Source organism: Camelus ferus, chromosome 2 (genome assembly GCF_009834535.1).
Source record: "Camelus ferus isolate YT-003-E chromosome 2, BCGSAC_Cfer_1.0, whole genome shotgun sequence".
NCBI lineage: Eukaryota > Metazoa > Chordata > Mammalia > Artiodactyla > Camelidae > Camelus > Camelus ferus.
The window spans coordinates 46,178,442-46,189,151 of NC_045697.1; positions in this window are offsets into that span (position 1 = coordinate 46,178,442).

Genomic DNA, 10,710 nt, shown 5'->3' on the forward strand with positions numbered 1-10,710 from the left:
GGGCTGGGGATGGGGCTGGGGCTGGGGATGGGGATGGGGATGGGGATGGGGATGGGGCGGGGGGGGGGCAAAACACTCCTACGCGCGCATACACCCGCTGTCCATCAGAAGTGGTTTTCTCATTTCCCTTTCCTCCCACCTTGTTCATCCCACTCCAGGAAACAGTCCTCTCCAAACGGCATGGGTTTTTGGACACCTCCACATTACTTCAGACAACTACTTCAGCCAGAACGTGGGACAGACACTGACAGGATATCACCTTTGGGAATAAATACCGTCTAGTTTCCGGTGGATGGTGGAAAAGGGAGGGGGTGGGATGAGGGAAGCTCATCCTTGCACTGCTAGCACAGGGAAGGAGAGAGTAATTGGGGAGGGGCAGGATAGGAAGTGTTATTTCTCCCCTCTTTTTTCATTTCAGATCCTTCCAATATTTTTTATCTTTAAAAAAATTCCCCTTCCTAAGTTTGGATGGGGTGGGGGAGCAAACTCAAGGAAGTGGAAAGGTGAGAAAGTATGGGAGAGGGCCAAGGGAGCCGGTCAAGGAACTGAAGCTCTCCAGCTTTGGGGCAATCTCTGCGGGAGATGCCCTCAGCTATAGGTTTTAGCTCAATGTAGGGAGAGCTGATCGGGTGTATAGGTGGTAGTGGGAAGTCTGGATTGAAAAAAAAAAAACATACTCATTCCCACCCCAAGGCATTAAAAGACACCCCCTCCCCAGCTGTCTTGTGTCCGGCAGAATGGCATTATGTAAAAGATCTGGCATGTCACCCAGTGGCACATCTGGTAGGTGTAGATGGCATTCATTAGCACAGGGCTTCTACTCTGCAGCATGCCAAAGCCCTGACAGAGATGCCCACTGCCAATCATTCATTCGCTGCCAATCCCAGAGCTCGGCCGGGCGGGATGGCTCCCTTCCACCCTGGCACCAGGACTGGAGGAAACAATTTGTTGAGATACCAAGAGATGAAAGCGGAGTTGAGGATGCGAGGCACCCAACAGATGTATCCCGTGAGGAGATAACGGTGCGAAAAGTCATTTAGCAAGAAAACATATGCAGGATCTCAGGAGGGAGGCTTGGGCAGGGGTCTGCCTGCCTAGGGATGAGCTAAGGGAGGGGCAGGGGAACCCCTTCAGAAACCTCAAGCTGAAGTTGCTCCTCTGAAAACACACAAAGATCAATCCCCACTCCCTTAACTATAAGACCTCTTTCTCCCTCCTGCCGTCTCTCTCTCCCCTACCCCTGCCCTGCCATGTGTACCTCTGTTTATCTAACTAGCTCTGAAAAGATGAACTTTCCTGCCATCCTCAAGGCTTTCTGATCACTGATATAAAAAGCACCTTCCTGTTCTTAACGTTGCACCATTCTCTTTGCCTTGTAATTTGTGGAGGGAGGTAGGCTGTTAGGTTATCTTTACTGCATCTTAAAAAGTAAATGTGTTTGGGGTACTAAAATATTGCATATATTAATATGAGCAAAAAAATGGGTAAAGATCTTATTTCAATTCCTGGACTTTCAAAAGAGAGAGATAAAGGAAAGCAAGGGGATTATTAAAACGGCCAAGGCTGGATAAACAAAATCTAGAATAGGGGTTGCTTCTGAGGTTGTCCTTTTTGATTAGGCTGGGTTGTGGTTACCTAGATGGTCAGTGTATTGTTTTCCTTTATGCCATGCACATATTTTATAAATATTCTTTTTGCCCATTCAATTTAAAAACAACAAGACTCAGAGGTTTGAGGAACTCAGTGTTTGAGCATAACAGCTCTTTATTGAATATATACACATATATACTATATATAAAATTTTAATACTCTTTTTAGTATAAATGTATACTGTGAAATATTTGGGGCATAACTTATGCTGCTGGCTCATGATCACAAGATGACTGCTCTAATTCCAGGCATCACACTATTGTTTTAAGCATGAAGAAAGGGTCGGGGCAAAGAAAAGTTGTTCTTTCCTTTTGTGTGAAGGAAGTACTTTTACTTTTTATTAGCCAGACCTGGGTCATCTGGCCATAGATAACTGCAAGAAGTCTGGGAGAATTAACCTTTAAAATGTAAAAAGGTAGGGAGAAGAGAATTAGGGATGGTTGTTGAGTTGCGACCAAGGGTTTCTGACCAAAAACTCAGGGCAAGGAAGACTAATTTTAGCACCAGGCAAGAGCAGATGATCAAGCTTTATCATTGTTTTAAATAAAAATCTTTTGTTTTTATTATAGACATTAAAACTTACCAGTCAGGATACTGTACTTGAATTTAGCAATTTCTTTGTGAATTTCATCAGATTCTATTTCAAAATAAGGCCTCAAGCTTAATCAATATGTTCATAAGACAGCAGACACAAAATCTGACATATATAAATAAAATTAGTTTTTGGAAGGAAAGTATAGACCCAATTTTTTTTTTTTTTTTTTTTACAAATTTCAATGAAACAAGGAAAATGGCTCATAGGAAGGACTAGAGTTTTAATCCCAACTATGTGACTCACTGGATGTGTGACTTTGGGTATTTTACTTGTTTAAGTCTATGTCCTTATCTGTAAATGGGTTAATAATGTTAATAATGCCTTGCAGGGTTACGTTGAAACTTAGAAATAATGACAGGTTTTTAAAGGTGGTAATTTTGGGGGACCAAGCAGGAAACAGAATTCAGTCCAAATGGGTCATATGAAGAGACTGCTTAAAAAGATGTAAGCATGGTTATGGAACAAGTGAGATGATGAAGCACAGAAACAGTGCATTGAGAAGCTCTTAGGAGAATTAGTGTTTCTGGAACTCAGTAGTACTGGAACCTTAGAGAAGGGGCCCAGTGAGAGTCATAGGAACATGGCTGTTGCCAGAGAGGTAGCGGCATAGCAAGGAGGGAGCAGGGGTGAAACATTCCAGTCTTTCCCTTCTCACATCTTCCAATTCCACGTTGATATCTTCCATTGGCCAAACCCAACTGGAAACTAGGTGGCACTCTACTGGAAGCATGATGATGAATCTGCATGGGTCAGCTTTTGAGGACACTGAGTCAGGCATAGAAGGCTGGAGAATGGATCTTGGGGAGACAAAGGGAGAATAATTAGCACACCATTATTATTATTCAGCAATAAGATTGTCTGAGAACCCTCCCTGCAAACATCTTTGCAAAGCATAGTTCCAATGGGAAGTAAAAACTTAAGAGGCTTTGTAAACCTAACCATCCAAGTTTTTAAGAATCATCTCTCAGAGCCCTTTGGCTGAAAGTTCCTACTAGCACTCATGAAAGGTTTCCAGAAGTCTTGGCAGGCTTTGTAAGCCAAGACCTGGAAGAATTTTAGAGTACGCCCTATTGACTTCCTTTGGGCTTCCCCAGGTCTCTCATCATTTTGTGGCTTCCTGTGTCAGGATCAGTCTTGCTAGACCCGGTTAGTCACTTGCTGGCTGTTGCTTTCAAGGAAGCCAGCCAGTATTCAGCAAAAAGTGACTGCTTTATAACAAATCAACCTCACAGCAACAGGAAACCCTACTAATGCCTTTTCTTGAGTTCAGAGTCTGTGTGGACTTCAGATTGAAGTAATCTTTCCTCTTTCCAATTTTGCCGTCCCTGTCCTTTCCACCTATATCTGAACAAACCCAGAGACAAGACAATGAAAAACAACGGTAAAGAAACATATTCTCTTTTCTAATTTTAGATAAAATTATAAGTAGTATCAGAGTCTTGAGTGTTTACTCTAGATAATTAGCACAATTAAAAGCCTCGTTTCTGAATCTCCTAGAAACTAAGTTTGAAAAATTGGTAGGCCTGAAGTAAAATTAGTAGCCATTGTTTTAATGGAGAGAAACAGATTAACAAATTAGAAAAAACCCCTGAAAATTAAGAGTGAGAAGCAAAGATGAATAATTTTGGAAGCAACATATAAAACTAAGCAATGAGTATAAATGAAATAGATCAACCTCTGGCATGATAGCATGGGGAACTCTGTGGACCAATTTCCCAGTGAAACTGTTGAAAATTATGTATATAAAGGCCAGTCATTTAAAGCCTCTGAAAATGGTCCTAAAGGCAAACAGCAAATGAAGAATAACTATTCAAGAAAATCTATGAAAATTTGGTAAAAAGTGAGAGTCTGTGGTATTTGAACTAAGACCACTCCCTTCCAAACCCCGCTCCCAACTCAGTGAGACAGACTCCAGACTGCTGTGGCCAAGAACACAGCACCCCCTCTACCCACCAGCTCCCAACTGGAGGATTTTCTTTGCAAGAGGAGTAGGATTTCTGCTTTTCTCATCCTGCCTCTAGCTGCCTGTTGCTGAGGCTAAGTCCCACATGAATGTGGTTAGGAGATGCAACTTCCTTCTTCTGCCCAACCCTTACTTGTGGAATGAAGGTTCTCCTTTGGGTGTGGTGTCTTGAGAATCCTAGGGCTCAGATAGCCCTCTTCCTAGTCCTTGAGATTCCTTTCCAGGAGAAGCAAGCTGAGAGGACTGCAGGCTGCTGCCTACCCCCACTCCCATTCCCCTACCAAGCACTCAGCTCCTAGAACAGGGGTGTCACTCAGAGAGAACCTTGCCATTGTTCCCACCCCCGGCTCCAGAGCCCTGGCTCAGAAATTTTGCCTGTTGGAGGGGAGAGGGAAAGAATCAGGTCATGAAGCAGATAGCTTGTAATCTTTTCCTGAAAGAACTGACTTTATCTGCAACAGAGTGGTGAAGTTTAAACCTAAGGGCTACTTTCAAGAACAGCAGAGCTTGTAGTAAAAGGCAACTGGGGGGAGATTTGTGAACCTATTAAAAATATAGCCTAGATTGTAAAGCCAGTAGTTTGTATGAGAGAATCCAGGAATAAGAGCTGGAAAGAGGTATCAAACACTAGCCTCAGAAACTGTTCCATCTAAAGGAGTCACAATATGATTGGATTAGTTTGTAGAGGAACTCTGCTCCTGGAACTCTTTGGTTTTTTGTTTTGTTTTTAATTTTTCTCCTGGTTTTATTGAGGTATAACTGACAAATAAAATTCTACATATAACATGTAGAAGGTGATGATTTAATATATGTAGATGTTGTGAAATGATTAACACAATCAAGTTAACTAAAACATTCATTGCCTCATACAGTTACCTTTATCTGTTGAGAATGCTTAAGATCTACTCTATTTGCAAATTTCAAGTACACAATAGAGCATTAATAACTATAGTCACTATGCTGTACAGTAGATCTTCAAAATTTATTCATTTTATAACTGAAAGTTTGTATTCTTCGACCAACTTCTCCCTATTTCTCCCACCCCTGCTCCCCATCCCCTAGAGTCTACCATTCTATTCTCAGTCTCTATGCGTACAACTTCTTTTTTAAAATTCCACATATGAGTGAGATCATATGGCATTTGTCTCTCTCTGTCTAGTTTATTTCACTTAGCATGATGTCATCCAATTCCATCTATTGCAAAAATGGCAGGATTTCCTTCTTTTTAATGATTGAATGGTATTATATGTATATATATCATATGTACATATATATGTGTATATATGATATCTATCTATCTCACATTTTCTTGATCCATTCACCCATCAACAGATGCTTAAGCTGCTTTCATAACTTGGTTATTGTGAGTAATACTGCAGTGAATGTTGGCAATACAGATATCTCTTTGAGATACTGATTTTGTTTCCTCTGGATATGGTAGTCGTATTTTTAATTTTTTGAGTAACCTTCATACTGTTTTCCATAACAGCTTTACCTAAACTCACATTCCCCCCAACAGTATATAAGGGTTCCTTCTTGTCCACATTTCCACTAACATTTGTTATCTATTGTCTTTTGAATAGTAGCCATCCTAATAGGTGTGAAGTGACATCTCACTATGGTTAAGATTTGCATTTTCCTGATGATTAGTGATGTTGACTGTATTTTTATGTGCCTGTCTATTGAGCATCTTTTTGTGTACCTGTCTATTTAGGTCCTTTCTCCATTTTGAAATCAGATGATGATGATGATGATGATGATGATGATGATGGTGATTGCTATTGAGTTGTAGGAGTTCCTTATATACTTGGGATATTGACCACTTATCAAATAGATGGTTTGCAAATATTTCCTCTCATTCTATAAGTTGCCTTTTCATTTTGTTGATTGTTTTCTTTGCTGTGCAGAAGCTTTTTAGTTTGATGTAGTCCCACTTGTCTATTTTTGCTTTTCTTGCCTGTGCTTTTGGTGTCATATCAAAAAAATCATTGCCAAGACCAATGTCAAGAGACTTTTTCCCTATGTTTTCTTCCAGGAGTTTTAGGGTTTCAAGCCTTACATTTAAGGCTTATTCATTTCAAGTTAATTTTTGTGACTAGTGTAAGATAGGTTTCCAGTTTCATTCTTTTGCATGGAAATATCCAGTTTTCCCCACGTCATTTATTGAAGAGACTATCCCCCTTCCATTGTGGGTTCTTGGCACTCTTGTCAAAGGTTGGTTAATAGTTTATGCATACTTATTTATTTATGGACTCTCTATTCTGTTCTACTGGTCTATATGTCTGTTTTTATGCCATTCTGTACTGCTTTGATTATTATAGCTTTGTAATATAGTTTGAAATCAGGAAATGTGATGCCTCCAACTTTGTTATTCTTCCTAAAGATTGCTTTGGCTATTCAGGGTCTTTTGTAGTTCCATACAAATTTTAGAATTTTTTTTTCTATTTCTCTAATGCAAAGGCACTGTTGAAAACATTGGCACAATAGGCCAGAAGTTAGTAGAGTTTAACAGCTGAGTGTAGTCGAGGAAAGAGTAGAAGAGAATCCTTGCTGGTACAATGGCACCCCAGACTAGAAGATAAATAATCCAAATAAAGAATAAGCATGGAATTGAATAGATATTTCTCTAAAAAAGATGGAAAAATGACCAATAGGCACATAAAAAGATGCTTAGTATTATTAGTCACTAGGGAAATGCACATCAAAACCACAATGAGCTACCATTTCACACACACCTAGTATGGCTATAATAAAAAAGACAGACAATTTAAAAAAGAAGTTTAAATAAACCAAAATAAGTCAGGAAAGGGAAAGCAGAGAAACAAAAACCAGATGAATGAACAAAAAATAAATAATAAAATGGTAGACCTAAATGCAAACATATCAATAATCACATTAAATGCAAATGGCCTAAACACATTAAAGAAAATAAAGAGATGGTCAGAATGGATTAGGAACAAACAAAATTTATGTTGTCTATATAACAATCATTTCAAATATAATGATGTAGATAGATTAAAAGTAAAAAGATAATAAAAGTATGCCTGAAAACATTAATCATTAGAAAGCTATAGTGTTTGACCTAACATTGTAAAATGACTATAACTCAATAAAAAAAGTTTTAAAAAAAAGAAAGCTATAGTGGCTATACTAATAGCAGACACAGATTTCATAGATAAGGAAATACCAGGGATAAAAAATTCATTATGTAACAATAAAAAGGACAAATTTTCAGTCATTCCCAATAATCTTAAATCTGTATGAACCTAATAACAGTGCTTTAAAACACACAAAACAAAATCTGAAAAAAGTACAGGAAGAACTAGACAAGTATACAATTATATTAGAGACTCAGAAACTCCTCTTTAGTAATAGAAGAACAAGTAGAAAGATCAGCAAAGGCATAGAATAACTAAAATCACTATCAAACAACTGTATTTAATTTTTATTTATAGAACACTCAACCAAACATCAGTAGTATATACATTCTTTCCACATGCACATGGAATACTCACCAAGATACATCATATCCTGGAACATAAAACAAAGTTAGCAAACTTAAATAATCAGAATAATAATAGCTATGTTCTCTGACCACACTAAGCAAGAAATAGATATCAGAAAGATACTTAAGAAACAGATATCAGAGAGTTAACAGGAGACTGTCCAGGCACTTCAAGTTAAACAACACATGTCTAAGTAACTCATGTATCGAATAGGAAATTTCAAGAAAAATTAGAAAATATTTTGAAATGGAGGAACATAAAAATACATAGCAAATTTGTGGAATGTAGCTAAGGTAGTGCTGAGATGAAAATTTATAAGATTGTGATATTAGGAAAAAAAAAGGTTTCAAATCAATTATCTAAGTTCCATCTTAAACCAGATGAAAAAGGGGGAAATAAACCCAAAAGAAGCCAAAGGAAATAAATAATAGAATAAGAACAGAAATCAAAGCAAATTTTAAAAGAAATAATAAATATAATTAATAAATATACAGCTGGTTCAATGACAAGCCTGTAGGAAGACTGACAAAGAAAAAAGAAAAATTTTCTAATGTCAGCAATGGAAGACACTCAGTAGACATTAAAAGGGTACTCAGCTAATACTGTGAAAACTTGACAAATTCAGCAGATGAGATGAAATGCCAAGTCCTTAAAAACTACAAACTATCAAAACTCATCTAAGATGAAATAGACAACCTGAACAGTCCTACAACTATTAAAGAAATTGAATTCATAGTAAAAAACAAAATAAACAAAAAACCTTTCTGAAAAATAAATCTCCATTTTTAAGTGTCTTAACTGGTGAATTCTACCAAATGTTTAAAGAAGACGTAATGCCAATTCTACATAATTTCTGCCAAAAAGGAGAAAGAAATATTTCACAGTTCATTTTATGAGACTGGATATGAAATCCAGGCAAAGGCAATATAGGTAAAATAATCGCACAGATCTTTATTCCTCATGAACATAGACACAAAATCTCCAATAAAATATTAGTAAGTTGAATCCAGCAATATATAAAATGAAAGTGACACTAAAGGAAAATGGAGTTTATACAAGGAATGTGAGGCTGGGTCAATATTTGAAAACTAATCAAGCTAATCGACCATATCAATAACCTAAAGAAGAAAAACCCACGTGATCATGTCAGTTGATCCTGAAATAGTATTTGACAAAATTCAACATCCATTCTTGATAAAAACTCTCTGCAGTTTAGGAATAGAGGAGAACTTCTTCAACCTGTTAAAGGACAACTATAAACAATCTGCAGCTAACATTGTACTTGCTGCTGATAAAATGAATGTTTTCTATGACTGAGAAAAAGACAAGAATGTCTGCTCTTACCATTACTACTGAACATCCTCCATCCATTGCAATAAGGCAAGAAGAAGAAATAAAAGATGCATGGGGTAGAAAGAAAGAAGCAAACTGTCCCTATTTACAGATGACATGATTTCCAACATAAAAATTCCTGGGAATTTATTTGTAAAATCCTAAAATCCTAGGATAAAAGTGTGAATTAAACAAGGTCACTGATAAAAAATTTTTTTAATTACAAAAGCTCCTGATAAAAGGGAAATACATATGAATAAATCTAAGTAAACTGCAGCATCTTTATACTGAAAACTAAAAAGTGCTGATGAAAGAAATCAGAGAACATTAAATAATAGAGAGATATATCTTATTCATGGTTTCTAATACTCAATATAGGAACATTGTCAGTTTTTCCTAAATTAATCCAAGGTTTAACAAACTTTATAATTAAAATTACAGAGGGATATTTTGTAGATATAGACAATTCTAAAATTTATATAGAAAGACAGAAAATAGAATAGCTAAAAAAATTTTGAAAAATAAGAATAAATTTGGACACTTTATAGTTCCTTACTTCTAGACTTACTATAAAGCTAAAGTAATCAAAACTGTGGTGTTAGCAAAGAATAGACAAATAGATCAATGGAATAGGATAGAAAGTCCAGAAATAGAGCCATACAGGTGCAACTATTTGATTTTTGGCAAAGGTGCAAAAATAATTAAATAGAGAAAGAATAAGTTTTTCAATAAATTGTGTTGCAGCAATTGGACATCCATATGCAAAAACAAAAGAAGACAACTAAGTCTCACACTTACTACATTAATATTAATGCAAAATACATCATAGATCTAAATGCAAAACCTAAAACTATAAAACTTTTAGAAGAAAACATAGAAGTAAATCTTCATGACCTAGGGTTAGACAAAGAGTTCTTAATCATGATACTAAAAGCATGATTGATAAAAGAAAAAAGTAACTTGGACTTAATAAAAATTTAAAACTTTTCCTCTGTGAACAAGCCACTATTGAGAGAATGCAAAAACAAGCTACAAACCAGGAGAACACATTTGCAAATCATATATTAACGAACGACTTGTATCCAAAATAGAAAAAGAACTCTTAAAACTCAACAGTAAGAAAATAAAGAGCCTGATTAAAAATGAGTAAATGGTCTGAACAAATATTCGCCCATCAGGACATAAGGATAGTAAGTGCGTACACGTTCTACATCTTTAGACACTGCAGAGATGAAAATTAAAACTATAATGGTTTTCAATGTTTGAATGGTTAAAGAAGAAAATACTGATAGTAGCAAGTACTAGTACATGAGTCTGCTTGGGCTGCTATAAGAAAAATACCAAAGAGCTCGTGGCTTAAACAACAATTTATTTCTCACAGTTCTGGGTCCTAGAAATCCAAGATCAGGGTGCCAGCATGGTCCGGTTCTGATGAGAACCCTCTTGCTGGCTCGCAGATGGCTACCTTCTTACTGTATCCTCACATGGCAGAAAGAAAGAACATTTTTATCCCGTCTCTTCTTATGTGGGTACTAATTCCATTCCTAAGAGCTTTACTCTTGTGACCTAATTACTCCCCAAAGGCCTTACCTCCACATACCATCACATAGGGGATTCCAGCTCAACATACGAATTTTAGAGGGAACGCAAACATTTTGTCTGCA